This window comes from Ipomoea nil, unplaced genomic scaffold, assembly GCF_001879475.1.
Source record: "Ipomoea nil cultivar Tokyo-kokei standard unplaced genomic scaffold, Asagao_1.1 scaffold1262, whole genome shotgun sequence".
NCBI lineage: Eukaryota > Viridiplantae > Streptophyta > Magnoliopsida > Solanales > Convolvulaceae > Ipomoea > Ipomoea nil.
In genome coordinates, this window is record NW_017617690.1 from 1,865,585 (window position 1) to 1,890,774 (window position 25,190).

Consider the following 25,190-nt stretch of genomic DNA (forward strand, 5'->3'; position numbering starts at 1 on the left):
TAAGCTTCAAGTATCTACATGATCAAATATATATATACATTTATGCCTCATACATAATTATATATGTACATATTCTCTCAAGTAACCACAACAACCCAAAAACAAATCTAAGCTTAGAAAACCTCATCTTAGAAAACAAGCCAATAAAGGAAGATGGAGAAGAAGAGATGAAACCTTACAAGTCTTGGACCTAGGCTTTACTAGTAGAAGCTTTAAAATGAAGTAGATGAAGATGATAGGGAGAGGGAAGAGAAAGCACGAAAGGTTTCTGCTGATTTGAGTGGAAATGAATAGTGTTATAAGGAAGAAAGCTATACTTTATACTTAGGGTTTGGGGTTAGAAGTGTAAAGATACAATTTTAGGTTCCACCTTGTATCATGGACCAAAGCTAGAATTCAAGATTCAAAATAGTTTGGGGTTAGAAATGAATTTCTCAAAAATGATTTCTAGGTAAAACACTTGATTTATGCTTCTCAGATTTCTCCCGGTCTCACTCGGAATAAATTCCAGTTTAAAACTTTGGTACGCAATGTACCCGAAAATTTAGGATTTTAGAAATAAAACTTCTCGGTTTTGAATTTATTTAAAAATTCACTTAAAATAATTTATTCAAGTACCGTGTTTGTCGTAAAAATTTTGTAAGAGTGAAAATTGGCTATTTTAGAATTTCTTAAAACCGAATTTAGAAAATTAAATTTCGGGTTGTCACAGGGTCCTTCTCGGTCTCCTCATTCGACTCAACGCTCCAGGAGAATGAGGAGTTCCCCAGTGACCAGGCAAAATCGTCCCAGACCCTTTAGGGTCAAGCCGAGCAACGTCCTCCGACGCCGCCGCTGGCTGACCAAGAAGCAGGACCGTCCTGCTGAGGGACTTCACCCCAGGTTCCTTCTTCATCCCATCTTCTTCTTTCTTCTCCCCGTTCTCTTCCTCTGGCCACCATGACCTTCCCGGTCATTTGTTCTCATGGTGAGCCTCATCTCCGGCATTAACGTATCGCTGTCGCCATCGAAGCTTTCCCAAACAATGCTCTCACCCTGCTTCACAACAAGATCTCCCGTATCTTGCAGTTGGGCGGCCGTGGATCCTCCGGCGCTGTCCAAAAGCTGCAAATTCCCATCATACCCGAGTGTGAAAACGGCTTCAGAATCTTGACGCAGGGGAGATTCTCTGTTAGCCACCCAGATCACAGTATTGTTGATGGAATTGTACCAAATCCCGAGAAAGGAAGAAGAAGAGTTCCGGGGGCGGAAGAATCCTAAGGAGAAGTTCCCGCCGGCGGAGACTAAGGTCTGGTTTCGAGTAACAGATTCGCCGGGCTTGAGACTGTCAGTGCTCCCTCCAACATTGCAGAAAAAACACAGAAAGGCTAAGAAACCATAAGAAATAATGCAACTACAAACCCATCCCATATCATTACTTACAGAAGCAGCCATTTCACAGCTCTGGCAGTCTAGCTTTGCTACGCAACGGGCTAGTTGTAATAATTTTAAAAAAAAAAAAAAAAAAAAAAGGTGATAGTCAAGCTAGCCTGCTGTACGTGTTTAGCTGTAGATGGAAGATTTTGCACGACTCAGCATTTCCGAAGTAGATGGTGTTGACTTTTTTTACACAAGTGGTCAACGTAAAATATGCTTCCCTCATCCTACACCTACAAAATCCAATTGTTTAATTTGCATAATTTGAACGTCATTTATGATTTCGATCCACAATGTAAAGTCCACCTACTCCATATATAGTATAATCTGTCTAGGGGTGTTAGTGAACAATAGTTTTTAGCAAACTACTTGTATTCATGTTCGCGTTCATTTATATTTGTTTATTAACATAAACGAATATAAATGAACAAATTTTAAAGCTCAATTCATAAATGAACAGAATCTGAATAGTTGTATGCTCGTTTGCTAAGAACTTGTGAACAAACTCGTTTGTGTTCGTTTAATAATGTTCACGAACAAGTTCGTTTAGTGTTCGCTTAATAATGTTTACGAACATGTTCATGAACCGGCAATTACACACACACACACACACACACACACACACACACACACACACATATATATATATATATATATATATATACACACACACACACACACACACACACACACATATATATATATATATATATATATATATATATATATATATATATATATATATATATATATACACACACACACACACACACACACACACACACACATATATATATATATATATATATATATATATATATATATATATATATATATATATATATATATATATATACTGGTTTAAGTTCCCGTGCGGGTGAAGGTTTTCTGTGCGGTTGTGCGGGTGATTAATGTGCGCGAGTTTTGTACTTAATGTGCATGAGTATTGTGTTTAAGGTGTGTGAGGTTTGTGCTTAATGTGCGTGAGTGTGTAATACTTAATGTCCGTGAGTTTTGTACTTAAGGTGCGTGAGTCTTGTGCTTAATGTGCGTGAGTTTTGTGCTTAATGTGCGTGAGTGTACTTAATGTGAGTTGTTGTTGAAACTTTAAAGTGCATGAGTTTTGTGTTTAATGTGCGTGAGTTTTGTGCTTAAGGTGCGTGAGTCTTGTGTTTAATGTGCGTGTGTTTTTGTGCTTAAGGTGTGTGAGGGTTGTGCTTAAGATAGGTGAGTTTGTGTTCTGAATGTATTTTGTTTGTGTGTTTAATGTGCGTGTATTGTGTACTTAAAGTGCGCCAGTGTAATGCTTAATGTGCGTCCACCCGCACGGGAAGCACCACCCACACCTGATCCCTACCCTATATATACTTGCTCACGAACAAATTGTGATTATGAACATGAGCATGTGTTTGGTTATTAAGTGTGTGTGAAAGTGTTTACGAACGTGAACGAATATGTCCGCGGACATGATTTTGAGTCCGCGAATGAATGAAAGTCTTAATGTTAACGAATACGTTCATGAACGTGCTCGTGAACATTAACGAACACTAATGAACGCTTAATAAACGAACACAAACATGATTTTGAGTCCTTAACAAACAAACACAAAATGAACATTCCAAAAATTTTTACAAACGAGCACAAACAACTTTCGGTTGCTTAACCACCCTGAATTTGCATACAAAATCAAACATACCATTTCTTTTCCACAAGTCATAGGACTTCTAAAAGTTTTGAAAAGTTAAACGATGGTGACCATAAGAAAAGAAAAATATAAATAAAAGCAACGTCCAAATATTATTGTTCTGCTCGAATTAGTCCAAATATGATTGCTCGCTCCGACTAATGGATTGTCTCCAACTATTTTCATTTGTGATGTAATTGATGGGGTAAGGACCCCGGCCCAAGAGATAGGGGCCCAAAGGAAATGGTTCGAGACAGGAGAAGTGGGCCAGTGTCTGAGGAGCCCGAAGAGCAATTGGGCCGAGTCCTGGAGTCGGCCCAGGCCCAGGCACGGGGCCCGATTCAAAACTGCTAAAGAGGAGCCCAGTGGGAGCTTAGGCTGAGACGAGGAGTCAACCAAGGCCCAAGCCCAGGGAAAGACTGGGTTCAAGGAGCCATTGAGAGCATTGAAGAGGCTCGTTTAAAAGGAAGCCGTTAGGGCATTGAAAGCAGGACTCGGTCAGGCTGTTACAAGCTTGGAAGAACCGTTGGTCGACCGAGTAATGGCGTCCAACGGCTCCATATCTTGATTAGTCTTGAAGTCGGCCATTAAGGGCTTTCAAGTCGGTAGAGGAGGAGCCGCTATTTAAAGGCTCCTCCACTATTGTAAAAGGACAGACGATTGAATACCCGGAGAGGGGAGAATACCAAAGAGATTCCGAGCGCTAGCATTATTTCCAATATAGGCATACATTTTTATTGAAAGGTGTATCCTCCAGCCGAAGGTTGTGTTGGACCTCCTTGGGCCTGAAAACCCAAAAACCATCACTGGCGCCGTCTGTGGGGATCGAAACTAAGAGTCACGTGTCCTCCTGAGTGAGGCGAGTCCGAGGAACGACAATTAGAATCTCAGTCGAATTAGAAAAGCTCCTGACATGGCAGGAAGTGAGGAACAATCAAGCCGTCACGACAATGGACGGGAGGCAGACTTGAGAAGCCAGCTGAATCGGAGAAACACCCGGAGCCGGGAAAACGAGACAACACCGCCGCCGACACCACCGATAAACCAACAGTTGCCCCAGGTGCAGCTCACCCCAGAGCAGCTACGAGCAATCGGGCGTGCCTGCGCCGAAGCAAGCCGAGGAGTGAGAGAACAGTCCGTCACTCGCCAGCCACAACGCGATTCGCAGCCGCCTCATAGGCCCGACAACCGGCAACAGAACCGACGGGCCGAAAGCCAACCAGTACAGTCCATTCATTCACGGCTGGGTCCCAGTGTCGGGCGGTGGTCGGCAAGAGAGCGACTGGGTCGGAAGGAACCCAGTCGTGCCCCGTTAGCTGCTCGCGATCGGCAAGCTGCACGAGAGAAGAACCGTACCAAAAGAGCCAGGACGGAGACTCGCCGCGCGGAGCAACCCCTCCGCAACCATGACCAACCGACCGAGTCTGAAGTCGGCGAGAGCACGGAATCCACAGGAAATCGCACCCGGGAGAGGGTCGAAGTGGCAAACTTAGTCCAAGAAGTGCGAAATCTGAGAGAGCAGATGGAGGGAAAAGCCAAATGCCCAGGACGTACGTTATTAACCGCCTTACCATTCTCGGACGAGGTCATGGCCTTTAAGATACCGGGTGATTTCAAGTTCCCGGAGCAGGCCACGTTCGATGGGACCGGCGATCCCCGAGAGCATTTGCTGAGCTATCAGGCTAAGATGCAGGTTTTGGGGGTGCGAGATCCGGTCATGTGCCGCGCTTTCTTACCCACGTTGAAAGGATCAGCACAAAGGTGGCTAGTGGCGCAGCCCTCGGGGTCGATTCACAGCATTGAAGAGCTGGCGGATCGCTTTATGAGCCACTATGCCGCTAATATCAAACCTTAAAAGGACCTAACACACCTGGGCGACATCCATCAGGATGAGGGTGAGTCCTTGAAAAATTATCTGGCCCGCTGGCAGAAAGAAATCCAGTCCATAGAGGAGGTCAAGGACCAGACGGCGCTAACCTTCTTCATCGAGTCCTTGCGGTCCGGCCAGCTATACCGAGACTTAAGGGACAATTGCCCGGCTACCTACGCAGAGGCCATTCATATGGCCAACAAGAGGGCCAACACAGAGCAGGCTATGAAGCATAAGCGGCAGCGCGAAGTCGGCGGGTCCGCCAGCGGGAAGAGGACGCGAGCTGAAACCAAGGAAAGGCGCCCGGACGTAACTCGGCGACCCGAAGTTAGACGATCATACGACAGACCCGTCGTCCACGCCTATCGGCCGGCTCCCGAACGACCGGTCCACGAGATACAAGCGGTTGCCCCGTCTCCGCCGATCGACGATCGCGAAACGAACGAAGAGACCGGTAAGACCTCTAAGTACTGTCATTATCATAAATCTTATACCCACAGCACGGAGGAATGCTTCTACCTGAAGAAGATCATGGAGGATATTATTCAGCAAGGAACCCCGCCTCCTAATCAGTGGAGGCGGAGATCGGTCAATCGAGGGGATGAGGATCCCGCCGCCGTTGCCGAAAATAGTCGAAGCAAGCAGCCGGCTCCCGAAGAAGATGAGGCTCAGTGGCGCCAGAAGCCGGTTATCAACATGATAGTCGGCGGGCCGGAAGGTGGTGACTCAGCGAACACCAGAAAAGCCTGGGCCCGACAGTTGTACGTCGGGACGGTGTACGGGCGCGAGGAGAACTCTAAAAAGGTGTGCCGAGAGCCCATAGTGTTCACTGACAAAGACTTACCGGCCGGAGAGATACCGCATCGAGATGCGTTGGTTATCGCCATGGACATCAGTGGCGTGGTCGTTCGACGAATCCTGGTGGACACCGGGAGCAGCGTCAATGTGCTATACCTAGAAACCTTCATCAAAATGGGGCTGACTCGAGAACAGCTGAATCCCGTCAAAACTCCCCTCGCCGGTTTCACAGGGGACTCGGTGGAGGCGGAAGGGTCGATCACACTTCCAGTTGAGATTGGTAGTTATCCAGATGTACAGAAACTCAGCATGAAGTTCATTGTGGTAAACTTGGTCTGTTCGCATAACGCTATACTCGTCCGACCGGGTCTCGAGGATCTAGGAGCTCTGATTTAAATCGAGCATCTTTGCTTGAAATTCCGCACGCCAAACGGGATAGGTACGGTGCGCTATGACCGTAAAGTCGCCCGCGACTGCTATCTACAGGCATGCAGAGGGATGGGCAAACGCGAGATGCAGGTCCATGAGATCACCGAGAGGCCCCCAAAAAAGACGATAATACCTCACCCGGAGCTTGCCGTCAAGATCGACCCCACACAGCCGGACCAACGGGTCCGAATTGGAGTCGGCCTCCCCGAGACAGTAAAGGAGGAGATTGTAAAGGTGCTCCAGGAACACCGGAGGGTTTTCGCCTGGGGCCTGGAGGACATGCCTGGCGTCGACCGATCGATCATATCGCACAGACTCGCCGTGGATCCCGAGCATCGACCAGTCATACAGAAGAAGCGATACCTGGCCAGCGACCGAAGAGAATTTGTGAAGAAGGAAGTGAGCACGCTACTAGCAGCCGGGCACGTCCGCGAGGTTAAGTACCCGGAGTGGTTGGCGAATGTGGTCCTTGTACCCAAGCCCCCGGCGTGGCGGATGTGCGTGGACTACACGGACCTTAATAAGGCCTGCCCAAAAGACCCGTTTCCCTTACCTCGGATCGACCAACTGGTCGACGAGACGGCGGGATCGGCACTGTTGAGCTTTATGGATGCCTTTAGGGGGTACCATAATATATTTATGCACTCGGTGGACGAAGAAAAAACCGCGTTTCTGACGCCGGACGGAGTTTATTGTTACCGAGTCATGCCCTTCGGGTTCAAGAACGCCGGAGCCACATATACCCGAATGGTGGCCCGATTATTCCAGCACCTGCTGGGAAAATCGATGGCCGCGTACGTCGATGACATGCTCGTCAAGAGCCGAGAGGAGAGCAGACACGCAGAAGATTTGGCCGACTGTTTTAAAGTGATGATAAAGTACAACCTCCGGCTGAACCCTAAGAAATGCGCGTTCGCCGTGCAAGGTGGAAAGTTCTTGGGCTACATGGTCACCAAGCTAGGTATCGAGCCTAACCCTGAGAAAGTGCAGGCCATCGTCGACATGCAGCCTCCCAGCACTGTAAAAGACCTGCAACGGCTGACCGGCCGACTGGCCGCCCTTAGCCGCTTCCTGAGTAAGGCGGCGGATAAGACCGTGCCTTTCTTCGAAGCCATGAAGAAGAAGGAAGGATTCGCTTGGACCCCTGAGTGCCAGCAGTCGTTTGAGGAATTGAAACAATACCTCTCGACACCCTCGGTATTGTCTACCCCCAGGCGGGTGAGCCTTTATTTCTGTACTTAGCCGCTTCCTGCAAGGCGGTAAGTTCGGTGTTGGTCCGAGAGGAAGAACGAGTCCAGCACCCGGTCTATTACGTAAGCCGCTCCCTGAAGGCTGCCGAGTCCAGGTATACCACCTTGGAAAAGATTGTATATGCGTTGGTGATCACCGTACGCAAGTTGGCGCCCTACTTCCAAGCCCACACCGTACGAGTACTGACGGACCAACCGCTCGGGAGCGTTTTGCGAAACCCTTCGTCGTCCGGCCGCCTGGTAAAATGGGCCGTAGAGCTAACCCAGTATGGGATTGAGTACCAGCCCTGGCCTTCCATAAAAGGGCAAGCCTTGGCCGACTTCTTGGTCGAATGCACGGCGAGTGAGGAAGATAAGGAACACGCCACGGAGAATTGCTTAGGCGAGTGGTGGGAAATGCATGCGGATGGAGCATCAAGCCGACAGCACTGTGGAGGTGGTGTTGTGCTTATCACTCTCGAAGGATTCCGACTGTATTATGCCTTGAGCTACCTGTTCCAAGCCTCCAACAACGAGGCCGAGTACGAAGCTGTGTTAAACGACCTCTGACTCGCCAGGGCCTTAGGGGTCGAAAGATTACGAGTCAAGATTGACTCTAGGTTGGTAGTCGGGCAGATCTCAGGCACGTGCGAGGCCAAGAACGCCCGGATGGCTCTATATAGAGAGCGTGCGGTTGAGATGTTAAAAGAGTTTGGAGCCTACGAAATAGAGTATATATCCCGAACGGATAACATAGAAGCTGACATATTGTCCAAGATTGCCTTGGAGGGAGTACCGGACCACCTGGCAAAAATATGTCAGAAGGAGGAGCTAAGTCGACCAAGCATTGAAGAAACACCGCTAAGGATCCAGCAAGTGACTAGCGAGGAATGTGACCGAGAGAAAATCCCGAGATGTTCTGGATAGAGGACATCCGGCGATTCATAGAAAAAGGCGAGTTACCGGTAGACCCGGGAGTCGCCGCAAGGGTTCGACGAAAGGCCCCCTCTTTCCAAATCATTGATGGGCAACTATATAAACGGTCGTTCGGAGGACCTTTGTTAAAGTGTTTGCTAAGGCCCGAGGCCGAGAAAATAATGGACGAAGCCCATAGAGGCATTTTTGCCGCGCACCAAGGCGCCCACACGCTCGCTCGGATGCTAGTCGTCCAAGGATATTATTGGCCAACCATGATGCGGGACTGTATTGAATGGATATCTAAGTGCGGCGTTTGCCAGGCGTTCGCCAAGAAAGACACTCGGCCAGCTACCTTTTACACGTCGGTCACCACCGCCATCCCATTTGCCAAGTGGGGGATTGATTTGTTGGGGCCATTACCAGTCGCCCCCGGAGGCTTGAAGTTCTGTGTCGTAGCTATCGACTACTTCACCAAGTGGGTCGAGGCGGAACCACTGGCTACCATAACCGAGTACCAATGCCGACGCTTTTTGTGGAAAAGGGTGATTTGCCGCTTCGGCCTGCCCGAGCACATTGTCAGCGACAACGGGCGACAGTTCGATTGTCAGGCATTCGCCGACTTCTGCCGCCGACACGATATCCGCCACACTAAGGTGTCGGTGGCATACCCACAGGCCAACGGACAAGTCGAGAACGTGAACCGAACGCTAGTGGATGGGATTCGGAAGAAATTGGAAGATATTCGAGGGAATTGGGCGGATGAGCTTGACCGAGTCCTATGGGCTTATCGCACTACCTAGCGGCGAGCAACGGGAGAGAGTCCATTCTCACTCGCGTACGGCTTTGAGGCCAAGGTTCCAATTGAGGTGGTCGAGCCTACTCACCGGGTCCGTACCTATTCAGACACAGAGAACGAAGAGAGTCTTCGAATTGAGAAAAATTTCTTAGAAGAAAAGAGGGAAGCCGCGAGTGCGCGAATGGCTGAATACCAACAGGCGGTAAAAAGATACCGCGATCGGAGGATTCGTCCGCGAGCCTTCCAGGTCGGCGACCTCGTACTACGGGATCGACAGGCCAGTCAGCCCACAGAGGGGGGCAAGCTTGCGATTAAGTGGGAGGGACCATACCGCATTGCCGCGGTTGTCCAAGCTCGAACCTACAAATTGGAAACCATGGAGGGCAAGCCCGTGGACCGAATTTGGAACGTCATCCATCTAAAGAAGTTCTATCAATAGAAAGGCACAAAACATGTATGGGCCCAAGGGTCCTGAGAGACTCGAATAAAAGTACAAGTTACAGTTAATCACTCCCCGGACTCGGCAAGAAAGAGTTAGGAAACAAGGGCCCCAGACCCTTAGTCGTTTCCGTGAAAAAGCCAAGAGGAGTCGCCTCGACTGAGGGACTCGGCGAGTATTTAAAGAAACAACGGGGCACTGACCCTAAACATTTCTGAGAAAGAAAAAGCCTAAGGAGTCGCCTCGACTGAGGGACTCGGCGAGAAAGAGTTAGGAAACAAGGGCCCAGACCCTTAGTCGTTTCCGTGAAAAAGCCAAGAGGAGTCGCCTCGACTGAGGGACTCGGCGAGTATTTAAAGAAACAACGGGGCACTGACCCTAAACGTTTCTGAGAAAGAAAAAGCCTAAGGAGTCGCCTCGACTGAGGGACTCGGCGAGAAAGAGTTAGGAAACAAGGGCCCAGACCCTTAGTCGTTTCCGTGAAAAAGCCAAGAGGAGTCGCCTCGACTGAGGGACTCGGCGAGTATTTAAAGAAACAACGGGGTACTGACCCTAAACGTTTCTGAGAAAGAAAAAGCCTAAGGAGTCGCCTCGACTGAGGGACTCGGCGAGAAAGAGTTAGGAAACAAGGGCCCAGACCCTTAGTCGTTTCCGTGAAAAAGCCAAGAGGAGTCGCCTCGACTGAGGGACTCGTCGAGTATTTAAAGAAACAACGGGGCACTGACCCTAAACGTTTCTGAGAAAGAAAAAACCTAAGGAGTCGCCTCGACTGAGGGACTCGGCGAGAAAGAGTTAGGAAACAAGGGCCCAGACCCTTAGTCGTTTCCGAAAAAGGCTAAAGGAAGTCGCCTCGACTGGCACCCGAAGAATTAACAAGGACGCGATCTTAAGTCGTCCCTCAGGGTTAGCAGGGTCCGATGCCTTAAGAATACTTCTTCGATTTACAGAACCATTGAAGGTTAAAGAAAAAGCGTCAAGCCCAAGGTAATACGAAAAGGAAGAGAAAATGAGAATTTTATTAAAATTAAAAAAGGCCTGAGAAGGAGGCCAGCCTTTACAAAAGGGACTATCCTAAAAGAATAGCCCTAAACTACTGGGGAGGGGGTGTCGACATCAATCCCTTCAATTTGAGCCCCTGCCGTTGGTCCAGCCAGGGGAACAGAAGAAGGGTCCTCAGCCTGAAGAGAGGACTCGGCGAGCTCAGGAGGTGTTGCTGCAGGAAGAGCCGCCGGAAGAGCTGCCGGGTCAACAGTCGCCGACGGTCCTTCAGTCGCCGGAAGAGCGTCTATCACGGGCTTGAGGCCCCAGCCATCGGGAGTGAAAGAGGTGTCGCGGACCAGCAAGGCAGAGTGGATTTCTGTCTGCGCCTCGCGAAAGCCAAGGCGATAGTCACGCTCGCCCAAGTCCAGGAGGAACTCGTCACCATCCGGCGTCGACAGCCACTCCTTGGCGATTTCCTTTTGGCGAGCCTCTATCAACGCCCTCACATCCGCCTCAAAGACGGCCGACTTCTTGTAAGCCTCAACGGAGGTTGCAGCGATCGTCGCCACCTTGTCCCGCTCCTCCTCCCACTGACGGGTGACCCTCAGCATCTCGGAGTTGTGCACTTCCACCACCTTGAGGTGCTTCGCCTGCTCTTCCAGAAAGGCCTCCTCCGTCTGGCGTAACTTGAGGGCCATAGACCGCATCTCGGTCCTGTAGTTCTGCAGCCGCTTGCTCATCTCCATCTGGAAGGTGAGGTTCTGCGAAACGGCCACGAGTCAGATAATAAAAGGAAAGAACGAATGAGAGGAATGAAGTCGGGAACACTTACGCGGTACGACTGGCGCAGCGAGGCCTCGATGATGTACTCATCCCCCAGAGCATGAGTCGCCGCCACGTCCTTAGGCAGAAGGACGTTAGCACACCACTTGCGGACGGAGGAGGCGCCCATCCAGATCTGGGCATCCTCTTTTACCTCGTGGCACAGCCAGATCCTTTTCGGAGTCGGCTCATCAGTTTGACCGGCCGGACGCTTAGAGCTTGGACTCTCTGTCTGAGGAGGAGGCGGCTGTCGAGTGGGCGACACAACTGGCGACGGAGTCAAATCCACCACATTACAAGGTGGTGGGGGAGTCGACCTTGGAGCCGGAGACGGTTGGGAGGAAGAGGCAGCAGCAGTGCCGGAAGTGCGCTGGGTCAGCCGACGCCTCATCTTTTCGGCTCTGTCCGTCATCTCTAAAGTCGGTTCAGCGGCCTCGTCAAAACTGGAGGAGTCGGAGTCGTACGGACCTGCGAAAGGAAGGAAAATCATAAGTATTCCGAGTCGGAATGTGACAGAATAAAAAGGAGAGGAAACGAGAGGCAACGAAAACTACCTACGGTAGCCGCACCCTCCGGCAGCAAGCCACGCTTAGCCATGGCTCAGAATCGCGACCAGTACTTGTCGGAGTACGACCCAAAGTCCCTCAAGAACTCGCCGCCCAGGACCGCATCATTGGTAGGGACGGCACGCCGAGAGCAAGGCTTGAATAGAGCGGCCGACCACAAGGTCGGAAAGGTGAAGGAAGAGAAAGCATGCCGGACAAAGAAATAGAGGAGCTTCCAGTCCTTAATGGAGTCGGACAACCCCTCGAAAAGCTGTCGCCCCGGGCGAGCGGCAACTTGAACAAAGCCTGGCGAGTGCGAGCCGACCTTGTTCACGGTAAAAAGATACCGGAACAGGTCCAGATCCGGCTCACACAACCGCCAGTGGCAGAGGTTGACGAAGCAGGTGAGGAGTCGGTGAGAATTGGGCACTAATTGGCCCGGAACTAAGTTATAATGGCGATAAAAAAGGGAAAGGAAAGGACACGGAGGAACTCGGAAGCCAAAGGCGACCGAGTGCAAGTGAATGCCGACTTAACCCTCGGGGGGGTCGTAAATTTGCCGGCCTTCCGGGGCAAGGACTACGGCTGAAGGCCCAAGAAGGTATTGGGCCATTTCCAGGTCTTCCGCATTAATGACGGACGGTGGCCCGGAAGGACAGACGATTGAATCGAACTTGCCTCGCGGCCGTCCGATGCCGCCCGGCAGAGCCGCCACCGTCGTTAAAGGAGCGAGGCTCATCGGAGTAACCACCCCCGAAGAAGAGGGGGTCGGAGGAAGAGAAGACGTCGATGGAACGTCCGCCGGAAGTTCCATACGACGGGGAGGAGAAGAAGAAGACGAAGAAGGAGAAGAAGAAGAGGGGGAAGTCGCCACCGGGTTATCGACCGAGTAACGACGGGAAGAAGAAGAATGTGAAGAAGAAGACATTACCTAAGTTAGGTGAGAGATCGGAGGAAATGCAGAGTGGCCGGAGAAGCTCGAGTTGAGGTTGAAAGGAAAGACTGGAGAAGAGAATGGAAAGAGAGACAAAGTGGCTATTTAAAGGGGGAGGAATTCCAAAGGACGACCACGTGTCACCTTCTCGTTGGAGGAAGTGGAGGTGACGGGATGTGAAGAGACACCGCATTTAATGCCTCAAAAGGCGGGGCGACGGTTCAGGCCTAGGGTTAGCTTGCAGACGGCGCGTCTGCCCTAGGCTAGGGTCGGACGTCAGTGACCCGGCCTGCTAAGCCGGAAGCCCATCATAAGCCATGGCCTCTGGGCCCACGAGGTACGAGCTAGAAACTTCTAGAACGACCCGGTAGAACCCAGCCCATCAGATGATATCAGCCAAGTTCACGAAGAGACTCCGGTCGCCAGGTCGGCAAGCAGACTCGGCGACTCTCTCGCCAAGACGGTCTCGCCGTAGCAACACTAGGAATCAGTCCCACAGATCAGAGGTCGGGCGACAAATAATAAGAAAAAGTAGGGTCAGACACAAAAGCACACAGTTTATTTAATAAGTACTAAGATTACAAGGCCTAGAACTCGGCCGATGCAAGTTACAAGAGGAAAACGGGTCAAGGCTTGGCTTCTTTCTCTGTCGACGGGCGAGCAGTCGGAGGGCCTTCCAGGAGGTACTGAGAGCGGAAAGGCGGAGGACTCGGCTCAGGCTCAGGCATTTCGTCCAAATACACGGCTGGCTTCCCGTCATCGATCATTTGCAAGGGCCTCTCCAGAGCGCTCGGCGACATGGCAACACCAAAGAGAGGAGGAGCCTCCCACTTCTCTTCCACCATCGGTTCTGGATCCTCCACCACAGGCTCCATCTCCACATCGATAGGCTCCTTACACATCAGGTCCATCATGTCTGGAGGCACCACAATGGGGTCTGAAGCCGAGTCGCCCACCAAACGACCTCCATTAGCCAGCCTCTTCTGCCTCAATTGCTCCAGTCGAGCATGTTCCTTGTTGCGAATGGACCAGCGACGATCACCATCCCTGTAACTCATAGCGCCGTGCTTTCGCAAAATGAAGAGTGTTGCGATTTGCATCAATTGTGAAGAGTCTTTATATAGCCCAGTAAAGGCGAATATCTAGGCGATAATCACGAAGGAGATTATAACTGACATACCTGAGCCGGATTAGACGGATGACGCGAATCTCTGTCAGAGATTAGTTCCATCAGATCCGCCCGGGAAGAGCAAGATTCGCACGCCAACGCAGAGAAGATTGGATTCGCCCAAGATACGGGGAATCTTGCAGGTGTCAGACTGAAAAGAGTCTGATGATGTGACCGACTCCTTGACCAGTCGTCCGGATGGATACGCAACGGAACACGACAAAACATAAGGCAAGGCGAAAGTAGCATTTTTTATTATTATTATTATAAAAAAGGAGGGTACAAGTAGCAAGGAGCTTATTACAATAAGGAATATAAAAATGCTCCTAAAAAAGATTCCTCCGAACTATGGCCGACTCCGGTACATACGATCACTCGCCGGGCGAGGAAGAGTCGCCCCCAAAGAATCCCCCCGGTGGGCCAGGTGGGGATGGACAGAACGAGTCCCAGAAAGCTGGCATGAGTGGTGGCGCAATTGGCTCCTCATCATCCGGATACGCCTCCAGGTAGCGGGCGTAATCCTCATCATTCATTAGGCCCGTAACTGGCCCATCCAGGTCGTCCAGCGGAATTGAGAAGGTCATTCTGAAAGTAAGTTGCTCTGGAACCGCCACCTCAACGAAGGACCCGTCTTGAGAAGTCACTCGGGCAGTTGTGGGAGTCGGCGGAGGGCGTGAAGATGGAGCGACCTCACGTCGAGGAGGAGTCGGCGGCTGAGAAGCTGAAGGAGTAGCGCCGGCAGGAGATCTCTGAGAAGCCGGGCGAGGAGTCTTCTTTTTGTGTTCCCTTTCAGGCCGAGTCCGCTTGGAAGGCAGCGGACGCCAAGGGGACCCAAAGTCAATTCGTTTTCCTTTCAGAGGAGAACGACCCATGATGGACTTGTGAAAGAAAGAAAGAAGGGAGGAGGCCATTTATAGGTGCCAAGTCTAGACAGAAGAATCCAAACGGCCCCGTGAGATCCGGAGAGAATGGCTGATGATCCGGACGTTACAAAAGGCTATACAAGACGTGGATACGGTGATTGAAGGAGATGGACAGTTGCTACTTTTCCAAACCCAGGCTAGCGTACCGGGTATGAAAAAGTGAGGGACTAGTTGATGGGGTAAGGACCCCGGCCCAAGAGATAGGGGCCCAAAGGAAATGGTTCGAGACAGGAGAAGTGGGCCAGCGTCCGAGGAGCCTGAAGAGCAATTGGGCCGAGTCCTGGAGTCGGCCCAGGCCCAGGCACGGGGCCCGGTTCAGAACTGCTAAAGAGGAGCCCAGTGGGAGCTTAGGCTGAGACGAGGAGTCGACCAAGGCCCAAGCCCAGGGAAAGACTCGGTTCAAGGAGCCGTTGAGAGCATTGAAGAGGCTCGTTTAAAAGGGAGTCGTTAGGGCATTGAAAGCAGGACTCGGTCAGGCTGTTACAAGCCTGGAAGAACCGTTGGTCGACCGAGTAATGGCGTCCAACGGCTCCATATCTTGATTAGTCTTGAAGTCGGCCATTAAGGGCCTTCAAGTCGGTAGAGGAGGAGCCGCTATTTAAAGGCTCCTCCACTATTGTAAAAGGACAGACGATTGAATACCCGGAGAGGGGAGAATACCAAAGAGATTCCGAGCGCTAGCATTATTTCCAATATAGGCATACATTTTTATTGAAAGGTGTATCCTCCAGCCGAAGGTTGTGTTGGACCTCCTTGGGCCTGAAAACCCAAAAACCATCAGTAATTGCTATGAATTTTGTTGTTTTTAAATTTGTGTTCATTGCACTTGTTACACGGAAACATCATCCTACCATTATAAGGTCGTTAATTAATATTGCAAGAAGAGAAATACATTAAAAAAAAATACTTTCAAAAAAAGAAAAAGAAAAATACATTGATAAACAATTTCCCAATCATGTTTCTCTATTGAAACGTTCCCTATATGGATTAAAACATGCCCCCAGAGCTTGGTTTAATCGCTTACATACCTTCTTGATGGCAGCAGGTTTTAAAGCTTCAAAAACATATGTATCTTTGTTTTACTACTCACAGGGTTCAGGCTTCATTTATGTTCTTGTTTATGTTGATGACATTCTTGTAATGGGCAATGATCAAGTTCTTATCAGCTCCCTTCTAACTGCTCTATCATCTGCATTCAAGATTAGGGATCTTGGTGAACCTGGTTTCTTCCTAGGGATTGAAACAATCAAGTGTAAGGATGTAATTTTGCCCTCTCAACAAAGATACGTGACAGATATTGTAACACCCCAGATTTTCAAGAACATTTAAAACTCATATAACAAGGATAACATCTCACTAAATCCCAAAGTATCACATAAGCGTACGGGGTGCTATGCCACACCTGGGCTAGAGAACCCAGGTGCACAGGCTATCAAACTAATATTCTCCGAAATGTAAATGCATAACATGGCACGCAGGGCGAAAGGGAAACTACTCTACTTCTACGCTCCAGTCTAGCGCGCTCCGGTGCTCTAATCCTCTGTGCCTGAAAGCTAAATATATCTGTTCAGCGAGAGATGCTGGTAACCCACTCCAACGCGTTGAAATACAATACATATAGATATATATAGATATACGAAAACCATTTTGAGCATGAAGATATATCCTACGAACTCTAGCTTTTAAACCCGGGAATGACTCGACAGATAAGGCTAGACACAAGCAACAGTTATAACAACCGTATTCAATCCACAACAGGCAAGACAGATAAGGCTGAGCACAATTAATAATCATAACCCAACACAAACAATTCCCAGCATAAATCCCATAGTCACATCCCCCAAGATACTCATAATCACAACTCATCCATATCTCATCACATAGCACACTTTGTTGGCGCCACAGGACCAATCGCATGCCCATACATGAGGGTCAGCGCATATAGCTCTGACACGGCCCGCAGCACCCTGGCCCGTATCGCAACACGGAGGGGTCGATCGCAACCGACCGATGAACCGCAGCTCATCATAATGTTTGATCGCAACCAAACAGTGGACCGCAGCCCAAGAGTATGTCATCTGACCGCAGCCAGGAAAGTATGAACCGCAGCTCATGTAGAAACGTTTGATCGCAACCAAACGGTGGACCGCAGCCCAAGAGTGTAAATCTGACCGCAGCCAGCTTCTAAACCGCAGCTCAGGAATAACCAATCCGATCGCAACCGAATTGGGGTATCATGCACACATAACACATAGCAAGCACATGCAACCCACATTAACACATTGGGAAGGGGGAGAAAGCGTATAACGAAACCTATGCGTGATCCTTCACATACTAAGAATGGTCCTAAGGGGTTCATACTTCTTCCACCTAGGTCAACGAGATACCAATTCAACTAGCATGCAATATATAAGACTCATTAACCTATGAACGGTACCCGAAACATCAAACTAGACACGGCACGATGAACGGAGTCCGTTGGGACACCACGGGGATCGGGGATACATCAAACGGGGAAGCTAGGGTCCCGAATGGGGGAGATTTCCAGCGGGTAGCCGGTGGGTGGGGGGGCCACCCGCCGGCTGCCCGCCGGTAAACACTGTTCCGGGCAGCGGGTCGCCGGCGGGCAGCTGCCCGCCCGCCGGCTGCCCGCTACCGGAGACGCCCCTTCTGGCCGCGGGTAGGTGGCGGGTCCCCTACCCCCCACTGACTCTTTATACACAAAACGCCCCGGGAACCATTATGGAACCCGAAACCATGCTTAGACACTTTACAACGCAATTAACGATCAACATGTAGACAATTAACGGATCAAATACGAGAAACGTACGGCACATAACCTATCATGCTTTTCTAAACATAATTGACACCCAAACATGCGATTTCCCCACCCGATACACCAAGAATAATATCATACGATACAACCTAGGGTTCTAATCACTTTTATACCAACAAGAATACGATTCGTCTTCTAATTACAAGATTCAGTAAGAATATCACATAAGCATCAAGAACATCACACAAGCATCAAGAACGCCAACAAGAACATCAATCTAGGGTTCTAATTACTTTTACATCAACGAGAACACGGTTCGTCTTCTAATTACAAGATTTGGTACAAATAACACATAAGCATCGAGAATGCCATACAATTATCAAGAACAACATATAATCATCAAGAACTCCACATAATCGTTAAGAACACCATAATTATCAAGAATCTCCCGATATCAAGATCACCCATGGAGTTATCCCATCAATCATCAATAATAGCATCACAAATCATCAATACACGATAATATGGGGAAATCCTACGGGGGAAATCATAGCTATGAAAATAGGTTTTGTTGAGACATGGGTTACCTCTTAGCCTTAATTAATTCCTTGGCTACGAAGGATCTTTCTTTAAGCTTTCTTGCTTTCTTGATTTCTTCTAAGGGGATTCTTGGAGCTCTTTTGGGGTGGTGGGGCGTTATTCTTGTGGTGGGGATTCTAAGTGCCTCCTTGTGTTCCCTATTTATATATCTAAGAGTCTTACTTAGGCCTAATTACTATAGGTTTGCTAACTCTATTTCTTTTGGGATTAACGATTGAGTTTAGGGATAAGGGCCCATGGACTATGGTGGGCCTCCCTAATTAATTATTGTGATTTAATTCTTTCTTTTGGGTAATTGGTTAAGTGATTAATTGGTTTTAGGGATCGTAACACGGGGTGTTACAGATATCTTAAAACGTGCTGGCATGACAGACTGTAAACCTCTAGCCACTCTGATACAACCCTGAGGTTGTATGGGTTGCTCTTCTTCGAGTCAAGAGCCAAACTCCATGGTTGTGCTTCGAGTGGCAGCCAATTCACTCCCAATGACTATACTTCGAGTGATAGTCTAACTCCCAAATGTCTCCAGACATCCATAAATATATTCTTCATTGATATTCTCCCAATACACATGTAGTTATTTATACTGTTAATAAAACTACCCAGCACCCCTTTAACTATCAACTACCTCATTACTTTTATAACTACCTATTACATGCCTAAAATAGTGGTTATCCCACTATACAAAATAATAATAATAATAATAATAATAATAATAATAATAATAATAATAATAATAATAATAATAATAATAATAATAATAATAATAATAATAATAATAATAACAGTACTGCAGCTCCAATGGTTGTATCATTTTCTCGCCCATCAAAATCACCTTGTCCTCAAGGTGATGGTCCACAGTGAATTGTTTCTACAGTTTCCATGTGCATGAAGCTCCTGTATTTTTTTTTTCTCAAAAAGATTTCTGTGACAAGCCTTCTTTAGTCAAGCAAAACAAGCTAAGCCAAAGAAGTAGAAAGCAAACTGGATGGGCGGCAACGGATGTGGCTACACCACGAGGAGTAATGTTGCTCATGTCTGTTATTCTGTTTATCTTCTTCTTCTTCTTCTTCTTCTTCTTCTTCTTCTTCTTCTTCTTCTTCTTCTTCTTCTTTTTCGAACAAGCCTGGAAATAATTTTTCCAATTTTGATACTCTCAACGAGAGCACCAATTGATATAACCCTGAGGTTGTATGGGTTGCTCTTCTTCGAGTCAAGAGTCAAACTCCATGGCTGTGCTTCGAGTGGCAGCCAATTCACTCCCAATGACTATACTTCGAGTGATAGTCTAACTCCCAAATGTCTCCAGACATCCATAAATATATTCTTCATTGATATTCTCCAAATACACATGTAGTTATTTATACTGTTAATAAAACTACCCACCACCCCTTTAACTATCAACTACCCCATTACTTGTATAACTACCTATTACATGCCTAAAATAGTGGTTATCCCACTATACAAAATAATAATAATAATAATAATAATAATAATAATAATAATAATAATAATAATAATAATAATAATAATAATAATAATAATAATAATAATAATAATAATAATAATAATAATAATAATAACAGTACTGCAGCTCCAATGGTTGTATCACACTCTTATGTCTGCTTCTAAACCCACTATCTCCAATGCTGGTTTATATGACGGTGTCACACACTATAGAAGTCTGGCAAGTTCTTTACAATATCTTATAGTTACCCGCCCAGACTTGTCCTTTGTAGTAAATCAGTTGTTTCAACAAATGCATGCGCCTACAGTCTCGCATTGGGAGAAATTGAAGCGTGTTCTAAGATATGTAAAGGGAACACTACTACAGAAAACAGCTTTAACGTCACTATTTTAACGTCAGATTTTCAAAAATTCGACGTTAAATATTTAAAATTATTTTTTATTTTTTTAAAAATACATATGACGTCGGTTAAATTAAATAACCGACATCATATATTATCGTAATTTAAAAAAAATAATAAAAATATCTACGACGTCTGCTATTTGAAAATAGCCGACGTCGTAAGTTATTTAAAAAAAAAATCGAAATTAATATAATATACGACGTCGGCTAGTTACGTAGCCGATGTCGTATATATTTTATTTATTTTTTTTTATTTAAAGAGGTTACGATGTCGGCTACTATAAAATAGCCGACGTCGTAACGTGAATTTAAAAAAAAATTAAAAAATATACGACGTCGGCTACTTAACTAGCCGACGTTGTATAATTTCAACAAAAAAGCCCTAAGATCAGATCGAGCCGCCGATCTCACCCACTCCTCCACCCAAAAAAAAAAAAAAAAAAAAACACAAAAAACGCTCAGCCGCTCCTCCTCAGCCACTCCTTCTCACCCACTCCTCCTCAGTTGCCGATCTCACCACCAATCGTCCACGCCCGCCGCCGCCGATCCTCACCACCATTCCTCCACGCCCGCCGCTGCCGATCCTCTCCGACGTCGCCGCTACAGATCCGAAGCTCGGACGGACGACACTGCTCATCGCCGCTCCTCCACGCCTCCGCGGACGACGCCGCTCCTCCAAGCCCCCCTGACGCCGCCGCTCCTCCACGTCCCAGCGGACGAAGCCGCTCCTCCACGTCGTCGGACGACGCCGGACGACGTCGCTCCTCCACGCCCGCCGCCACAGTCCTCCTCCTCCACCCCCGCCGGTAAGTTGCGAAAAAATATATTAATTTTTTTAATTTATATAATACCTATTGTTCAATGTATATTGATAGTACCTACTGTAATTTATATAATTGATAATTGATTTTGGTCCATAAATTAAAAATATAAATATAATCATGTATGATGTATGTATTAGTCCAGCATTTGTTATATTAAAATTTTTATTTTTTATTATATTATAAAAAATGTTAATTGATTTATTTTGTATCTTTGTATTGCCATAAGCTCTATATATATACACTAACGAGATTGGTGGATTTATACCACACATAAGATACAAGCTAAAAATATATCTAAATTTATAAATTCATTACACTCTAAATTTGGATGAAACCTTTAAAAAGATAATATTAGTGTATACATAGATTTTGAATTATATTTAGTGTTAATTCAAAATTATTAGTTTAACATAATAAATTATAAGATTATTTAGGAAATGCTTTCAATTTGTACTGTTATATTTCCTAAAATACTCAAGAGAGAAATAATAATATTTAGGGGTTTATACAAAACAAGCTACCATTTTACAGATTTGCATAAATCCAAGCATATTGACCTCTACCAAGATATCAATTCATTTGAAAATATTTGATTGGTTTATTTTTTGTTAGGCGTCAATCGGGTTTGACTAAGTTCAGTCCTTGCTGCGCTCCTCATCCACTGTTCTCCGCCGGTCTCGGGTACGCAATTTGTCTATTGTGTTTGGCATGTTCTTTGGTTAGTTAGGATGTATAAGAAAGCATCTAGAATTGACAAATGGTTATTATTATTTTACCTAGATTGGCTTGTACGTGATGGATAAATGCTACTTGTTTGCGTCCATTAAATGCTACTTGTTTGGACTATGTAAATGCTAAAATTATTGTAGTTGTTGTAATAGTTATTATTATAGAAATTTGTTAAAATAGTGTTAACAAATGTTTAATTAGGGTTATTCTTATCTAGATTGGCTTGTACGTGATGGATAAAAGTTGGATGATAGCTAATCGACTTAGTACGGAATACGAAGATGGAGTTGGAAAATTTTTAGACTTTGCAAAGAGTAACCTTCCGAATAGTAATAATAGGTGGTTGTGTCCTTGTAAGAAATGTTGTAATCAGAAAAAGTTAGGTGAAGAGGACATATATGATGATCTAATCGTTAATGGGATTAATCCATATTATACACAATGGATTTGGCACGGTGAACGCGATGTGTCTACGACATCTAATGTGTATGTTGACAATGAAGATAATGAGTCTGAAGATCGGTTGGATGAAATGTTTCGCGATGTTGGAGAAGAGTTTACCAATCGGTCAAATGAGTTAGATGAATTATTGAATGATTCAAAACAACCGTTAGGGCCGGGGTGTAGTAAATATTTCCAATTATCTGCTATATTAAAATTATTCAACTTGAAAGCTAGGAATGGGTGGAGTGACAAGAGCTTTACTGCGTTACTTGAAATAGTAAAGGACATGCTTCCAGATGGTAATGAACATCCCAATAGTACGTATGATGCCAAAAAGATTTTGTGTCCAATGGGTATGGGATATACAAAGATACATGCTTGCCCTAACGATTGCATATTGTTTAGGAATGATTACAAAGATTTGCATGCATGTCCAATATGTGGAGCATCTCGTTATAAAACAAGCGAGAATGTTGCTGGTAAAGTACGTTTGAAAAGGCCACCAGCTAAAGTTTTGTGGTATCTCCCAATTCTTCCAAGATTTAAGCGCCTGTTTGCAAATCCAAGTGATGCGAAGAACTTAACATGGCATGCAGATCAAAGGATTTCTGATGGAAAGCTTCGACACCCGACTGATTCTTCTCAATGGATAACATTTGATAATGCATTTCCTGAATTTGGTCACGAGTCCAGAAATCTTAGACTTGGACTTTGTACTGATGGTATTAACCCCCACGGGAATCTAAGTAGCAAGCATAGCTCGTGGCCAATTATGTTGATAATTTATAATCTACCCCCTTGGTTGTGTATGAAACGAAAATACATATTATTATGTTTGATGATTTCTGGGCCAAAACAACCAGGTCATGATATAGATGTTTATTTGGCGCCTTTAATTGATGACTTGAATCAATTATGGGATGAAGGTGTGTTAGTGTTTGACGCATACCGGAAGGAGACTTTTATGTTGCATGCAATGCTTTTTTGCACAATCAATGACTTTCCAGCGTATGGAAATCTGTCTGGATTTAGTGTCAAAAGTCATAAGGCATGCCCCATATGTGAAGATAATACATGTTATCACCAACTTGTTCATGGTAGAAAGACGGTATACATGGGGCATCGGAGATTTCTTGATAAATTTCACCCTTATCGAAAATTAAAAAAGGCATTCAATGGGGTGCAAGACTATACAGATGCTCCACAACCATTGACTGGGAATCAAGTATATGAACGAGTTGAATGCATCAATGTTACTTTCGGTAAGACTCAGAAGCTTAAATCTCAAAGAGGTAAGAGGTCAAAATCTACAAATGAGAAGAGTCCGTGGAAAAAGAAATCTATATTCTTTGATCTTCCATATTGGAAGACACTAGATGTGAGACATAGTATTGATGTGATGCATGTGAAGAAAAATGTATGTGATAGTCTGGTTAGAACTCTTTTAGACATAAAAGGTAAGTCTAAAGATGGACTCAATGCTAGATTGGATTTGGTTGAAATGTGTATACGGCCTACATTAGCTCCACGTTCCGAGGGTAAGAAAACATATTTGCCTCCCGCTGCTCATACTTTATCAAGAAAGGAGAAAATAAGTTTTTGTGAGTGTTTACGTGGAGTAAAGGTACCACAATGGTATTCATCAAATATCAGTAGACTTGTTAATATGCATGATTTAAAATTGGTGGGGTTGAAGTCTCATGATTGTCATGTCTTAATGCAACGACTATTGCCAGTGGCTGTTAGAGACATATTGCCTAAAAAGTTGAGATACACCATCATAAGACTTTGTTTCTTTTTCAATGCAATTTTTGGAAAAGTTATTGATCCAGACAAATTAGATGAGTTGCAAAATGAAATTATTGTTACACTGTGTCAGCTAGAGATGCACTTTCCACCTTCATTTTTTGATATCATGGTTCATTTGCTTGTGCATTTGGTTAGAGAGATCAAACATTGCGGTCCAGCTTATTTGAGGTGGATGTACCCATTTGAACGGTACATGAAAGTATTAAAAGGTTATGTTAGGAACCGATATAGGCCGGAAGCATCTATTGTTGAAAGCTATGTTGCTGAGGAGGTTACTGAGTTTTGTACTGAATATTTGGCAGGAGTTGAGTCTATGATTAATATTTTGTATGTATGTAGGCAACAAGGAAAAAATATCAAGACATACAGGCTAAGAATATTCATCCACATCTTTTATCTCGAGGAGGTTATAAAAGGTTGGAGAAGATGATGATGGACGAGAAGTTGAAAGAACAACAAGCATGTGCTGATGCAGATCCGTCGTATACAATGACTCCTCCAAGTCCCATACGTAGAGCCGAAAAATGGAAGAAAGCAAGAATGGACAAGTCAGGAAATTATCGCACTGATTCAACTAGATTGGTGGCGGAAAAAATTGTAAGTACATATCTTGTCATTTACTACAGTAATAGTAATTATTATTGAATAATTTTTATATATGTTAGGATGCTCTTGAGTTGCAAATTTTTCAAGGAGAATTTGTTGAGGATGGAAGAAAGGATTCATTGACTGTTGCATTGGGTACCGATGAGCATTGTGGACGTGTTAAAGCCATGGGAAGAGGACATGGCATCAAAAGTGTATTTGGCCATGCAAAACGTCTCCAAAAGACTCCTCAAGATGTTCAACAAATCGTTGATGCTGCTGTTGGTGCTGCTGTTGCAGTAGCGTTAGAAAAACAAAAGCAGGAAAATATTTCTAAACGGGAGGAATTTGGTCAACGATTAGCAGAGCAATTTGAGGCAAAAATAGCTAGTATGATGTTGCAATTTAGTGCTATGCAGACTCCTTTACAACCAAAGCAGGTGGATGACGTATGTGTGGATACTGTGCCACCACCTCCAAGTGACAAAGCTAATTCCCCAGACCCTTTTAGTAATTTACCGGCTGTAAGTATTCGTTTATAGTTATCTTATTATTATTTATCAATAAAATTTTATAAGATTTTTAATTAAAAATTATTGTA